The sequence below is a fragment of the Myotis davidii genome, unplaced genomic scaffold (assembly GCF_000327345.1).
Source record: "Myotis davidii unplaced genomic scaffold, ASM32734v1 scaffold269, whole genome shotgun sequence".
Lineage (NCBI taxonomy): Eukaryota > Metazoa > Chordata > Mammalia > Chiroptera > Vespertilionidae > Myotis > Myotis davidii.
The window spans coordinates 1,736,573-1,742,680 of NW_006383008.1; positions in this window are offsets into that span (position 1 = coordinate 1,736,573).

A 6,108-nucleotide genomic window follows, 5' to 3' on the forward strand; every position below is an offset into this window, starting at 1 on the left:
TTATTTTTTATATTCATCAGACTTTTAAAATATGGTCTGTACTATAGCTTCATGTAGGCCTATGCCTCGTCGTCTTGTCTTTGCTTTGCTATCACCATTTTAAAATCTAACATATCCACTTCCAGTTCAAGTGTTTTCACTTTTTGTTTCTTTATGGCTGTCAATCTTTGTTGACCCTCTTTTGATAATCCATTTTTTTGTAAAATGTCACTTAGGTTTATCACCTATTATATAAACCTTTTGAATTCTTAATCACATAAATCAGATAAATATGGTGTTTTTTTTTTTTTTTTTTTAAGAAAAACACCTGTCAATTTTATTTCTCTCCTCCATGTTTTGAGTCATCTTCCAAGACCCAGGAATCTTTTTGTAACATCTTCAAGAATGTAATTCCTTGAGTCGTTTTGGTTGGAAATCTGGACAAAGCAAACACAAAGGGGAAAAAGAAGCAATCTTGTTTGGAAATCTGAGCTATTTCCTGCATTGTTTTAAAGAGTCTTGCAAAAAAAGTGTTTGTTGAATTAAAAGTCAATGTAGTCACATATTAGACTATTCAAGCTCCTCTGGGGTCATATACCTACACCCAGCCATATCAACAGCTCCTATTACAGGACCTACCAAGTAAAATGGGAAAAAAAACATGACATGCCTCTCAGTAAACAATTTATTTTGGCCCAATTTGACTTCAATATTTCTAGGGCATACACATTTATCTCTCTCCCTCCTATCCCTTCTTCCCACATATCCTCTGTTCCCTTTCATTTTGCCTCCTTCTGTTTTTTTTTTTAATTTGGTAGGATTATACAATTATTCAGTATGTACCCCTGAAGACATTATTGATTCATATATAACTGTAATGCCACTATCACATCTAACAAAATTAACAATAACTCACTTATAGTATCTAATACTTAGTCTATGGCTGATATTTCTGATTGTCTCAAGGGTTCTTTTTATAGGTGGTTTGTTCAAAACAGGACAAACTCCACAATTGAATTGCATAATTATGACTCTTAGATCTCTTTTACTCTTTTACAATCTGCCCCTGTTTTTTCATGCCATTGATTTGGTTGAGGAACCAGGTCATTTTTCTTACTGAATGTCCGACATTCTGGATTTGACGGATTGCTTCCTTGGGGTGTTTTTTTAAAAATTTGATCTTCTGTCTCTATTATTTCCTACTAGAGGCCCGATGCATGAAATTTGTGCAATGAACTTGGCCCCCGCTGCCACAGTGGCCACCTCTGTGTCGCTCCACTGTGGCTTCATCCAGAAGGTCATCCAGAAGGTTGCCCGGTCTAATTAGCATATTATGGTTTTATTATTATAAGATTAGGTCTAGAGGCTTGATTAGATTCAGATTCTAAGGCCTCATATTGGTTCTGGGTAATTCTGACTTTGTCATATTGTGATGCATATATATGGCTGGTTGTCAGATATTCAGGTTTTAGTTTTTTTCTTTTCCTTTCTTATCATAGTTTCTCTGTCTCTTTGGCAAGATTCAGAATTGTTACATTTATTGTCTTTGCCCAATCAAGTTAAAAACAAAAGTTGAAACTTACATAGACAAAATGACTCGGCAGAATAGCAGTGGTTCTGAGTCTCTTAGACAATTTGTGTTTGAAGAAGCTTCTGGTTCATAGACAAAGGGATCGACTGTAGAGGGGAAAATGTATAAGATATGAACATTTGGGGGTTATTGAATGTAAAGTTACAAAAACCACATACTAATTACTATATTTATGAGCTACATTATTAAAAGTCAGCATGATAACTGCTGAAATTATACTTATTCACTAATTAGCTTATGGATTTCCAATTCCATTTGCTTCTAGCCCTTTTTGTCTTCCTTAGGGAACTTTAGGTGGCATTTTACTGCTTTTTAACACCTCCAGAAACTACTGTATGCTTAAAACTGACCATAAATTGTACATGTGGAGAGTACATAAGCAATTATGACTCAAGATCCATGCTGTGTTACTGACTGAGATGAACCATGAGCATTTTGCACCACAGTTAAAGGTTTTCATAGCAGAAAGTAGTAGAATTCTGCTGACTACCTCGCATGCTAAACATTGCTTGGTAAAGAAATAGAGACATAAACCATGAGAGTCAATGTGCCCATGAGAGACAGTGTAGCACCGTGCTCCTCTGGTGCTAGATGTGCTCTGCTATGTCCAGCCCAGGGGTTTGCAGCCAGGGGAGCTTTCAAAGTCACTGATTCCTCCACAGAACGGAGTCTGAGTCTCTGAGGGTGGGACCCAGGCACTGGTATTTTGGTAAAGCTCCTAAGATCATTCTCATACACAATCAGGACTAAAAATCTCCAATCTGTACCAATTATAGGTCTTACTGTGCAGAAAATCTCTCCCACATAAGGGCATCGATGCTTGGAGAGATGGAATGTGCTCAATGTCTTGCTACAAAGCAGCATTTCACACCCAGTCTGTATGGTTTCAAAAATGGGGGCTTTGAAATTTTTTTTGAAAATGACCCAAAGTAGGACATGTAATTTACATCATAACTTACAGCACATAAAATAATGAAAATCTAGTTTAACAAATAATGCTTAATCTTATTAAATATGATGCAGTCTGATTATTTTAGTTAATTAAAAAATACTAATCAAAAATCTACTGAAATGAATTCATGACTTGCAGTTTGAAGCACTCTTCTGAACCATGACAGTATAGATTTCATATCTATTCCAAATACTGCAATGTCTTTTCCTCATTGATGCCTTCTCATTTTGTTTGTTTTCTCATCTGGAAAGCCCCACCCTCTTTTTTTCCCTTCATTTTTTAAAGGCCATCAAGTTGGTTTCTGGCTAGAAAGCATTTCCCAGGCTACCTCAGTCCATAGTGTCTCTTATTTCAATGCCTACAGTTAAGACAGAGAGTTCATCACACTTTTTGAAATACTAAATTACATATTGTGATGCTCTATAGTTGTTTTATATCTTATGTAGTTATGTGTCCTCGATTAAACTTAACCTCTTTGAGGACAGTGACAGGTTGTATGCTTTTGCTTCTTTACTTTTCACAATGTCTAGCACATCACACATGCTAAAAACAGTTTTGTGATCCTAGACAAGTTAACCTCTGGGCTTTTACTACTTTTTAATTTCAATTAAATTTATTGGGATAACATTGGTTAATAACATTATATGTTTCAGGTGTACAACTTTATAATACATCTTTATATTCCACTGTGTGCTCACCACTCAAAGTTTAGTCCCCTTCTGTCCCTACAAACTTGACTTCCTTTACCCTTTTCATCCCCCTCTATTGAGCTTTCCTTCCTTCATCCCTAAAATGAAAGGGGTTATTCCAGGTTAATTCTAAAGTCTCTTCCATGTGTGTGTTTTTTAAAAATATATTTTTATTGATTTCAAAGAGGAAGGGAGAAGGAGAGAGAGAGAAACATCACTGATGAGAGAGAATCACTGATTGGCTGCCTCCTGTATGCCCCAAACTGGGGATCAAGCCCACAACCCAGGCATGTGCCCTGACCGGGAATTGAACCGTGACCTCTTGGTTCATAGGTCGACGCTCAACCACTGAGCCACGCCGGCCGGGCATCTTCCAGGTTTTTAAGTTTATTTTTCTATGATATCTAAGAAATTCTTCCATAAAAATAGAATAAAAACAATATATAAGATGTTTTTATGAACAACTGTCAGAAAAGTTCTTGTGTGGGAAGAAAAAGGCTCATATGGTTTGGCATTTTTAATACACAAAATATAAACTTGGTGCTATCTCTGAAAAGATTAAGAACAACTGACTGGAGTTTGAAAATGAAACTGGGCCCTATGTCACTTGGATACTGAAATGTGATTATTCATAGGCCGCATTTGTACTCAAGTTGAATGAATATATATGCAACAAGAAATTTCCATGGACTCTTCTTAAGTCGAATTGGTTACATAATAACACAAGCCTTAACAATGCATGTGGGGTTGAGGGCACGTGAAGGCAGATGTATCATGATTTAGGAAAAAATATTATTGAATACAATTACATTTTAGATACTGTTTGTTTACAAGTGGTTTGTTAAACATTACTGAGGACTTTCCCAGTGGCTTCTGAAACCAAAGGATGGGTTGGCTGGTTCAGTTACTTGAAATCCCATGACCATCATCATTCTTCTCATTCTGAAGCTACTGACAGAGGAACCAGGGAGGTAGTCAGTCCCTTTGGTGGTGGTGTGCATGTGTATGTTTGGGGAGTGGGGGGCTGTGGTCATAGGTCATCTATGATCTTTAACTACATCAACATTCATTTCCTCTTTGTTAACAATGTGTATTTTCCCTCTGAGAACCTCCTCTCTCCCACTCAGTCCATGTGGTTTGGGTATGTACTAGGGGGAGAGTAGGCACTAAAGATGTCTCCTCTGACATTTTTCAGACATCGGCAAATGACCCCAATCTGGCTGTGTGTGTTCCAACCCATGGTTATAATGAATATAACCATGGTTATAGATGGGCATAGAACCCAAATGAGTCCAATGAGACCCATTCTTTGGGATCAATTGCTAAGGAAGTTGGAGGAGGAGGTGACCCTGGGCCTATAGGTCTAGGTACAGATAGATTAGAGAAATAAAAGCAGTGCAATGAAAGCACAGCCAATATGGAAACTGAATCCTAACATTCCTTGAATATCTGGAGAAAAATTTTTTTTAAACTCCCCCTCCCCAGCTCTTGGAATTTATAAGCAAACTAGAGGCCCAGCGTATGAAATTTGTACACAGTGGCGGGGGTGGGGGGTGGGGGGGAAGTGTCTGGTCACCCAACGCAGCCTGCTGTTCAGTCATATATTCGTCCACCACTAAGCCCCCCTGTTGGCCTGGTTTCTCCATGCAGCCTGCTGTTCAGTCATACGGTTGTCCCTCACTAACCCCCCTGGCGGCCTGGTCGCCCCATGCAGCCTGTTTGGTCGTCCCTTCAGTTGCGATGGTCGCTTAGGCTTTTCTATATATAGATGAGCCAATGCATTCCAAACGCCTGCACTGGAGGCTTTTTTGTTAGTTTGAGTTGGGTGCCTATCATATCCAACTATCTTGACTATAATAGAACCAGTATATCTTCAGTCTTGCTCACTGCTAACCTTCTCCCTCATCTTACCATTTGGTCTAGGCAGGACCACACCTCCTGGTTTTTTAGAGCCCAAGGCTTATTATCTCTCCATCTTATAACAGAAATTGCTACCACCTTTTGCATGTTGTCTCCCTGCCCTCTCCCTCCACAAGTCCACGTGTGCTTCTTTCACAAGTGCAGGCGGCAGGAGAGGAAGATCTGACGTCCAGTCTCAGGGTACTGATGCAAGTGTCTGTGCAAATTAGAAGATAACCTTTCCTCTGAGCTTCGCCCCCATGCCTTTGGAGCCCAGGATGGATCTCCAACTCAGTTGTCTGCCTATGTCCTCCCCCCCAGAGGACGCTGCAGGATACAAATGGCCCAACACTACGCTGAGGCCCTGCAGTGCTGAGAAGCAAGAGTGGGAGCCACGGGAGACAAGCAGCTCTCTGCTGCTAACACCCACTCGGCTGTGGTCCATTCCTGGGCCAATGCTCGCTGCTCACGCTGTGTCTCCTGGCATCCCCGCAGTGGGCACACCCCGCTGTAGTCTCAGCAGTCATCACACATGTTGATGATAGCTGGGAAAACAATATCGCTCCTCACTTGAAAAGCGGCATTTCCCTGTGTCATTTACATCTTAAGATGCTATGGTTTCTGGAGGGCCTTCCTGAGTTCAGTTTATAGATCTCTGCGTCCAAACTTTGTTGATGTAAGTCAGTGCTTCAAGAAATCCAGATGGAGGCCACCTGGCCATTGGCCATTGGAAGAGAACAGGGCACAGGGTAAAGCAGGCATCTGGCAAGGTCCCCATGCCACACACCAGTGACATCTGCAGGGGCCAATCTAGGGACTCCAGCTGGTCTTTAGTCATTCAGTCTCCTGTGCTCCTGGGGAAGACCCTCACCACTGTATAGGAAATAGAGGACCAATAAGCAGGAAACAAGAAAGGAAACGCAGTTCTACTGGCTTTGGGGGCGGGCCAGGGTAGCGTCCTGGGGTAGGGGTAGGGGCAGGTGTATGTGTGTGTGTGT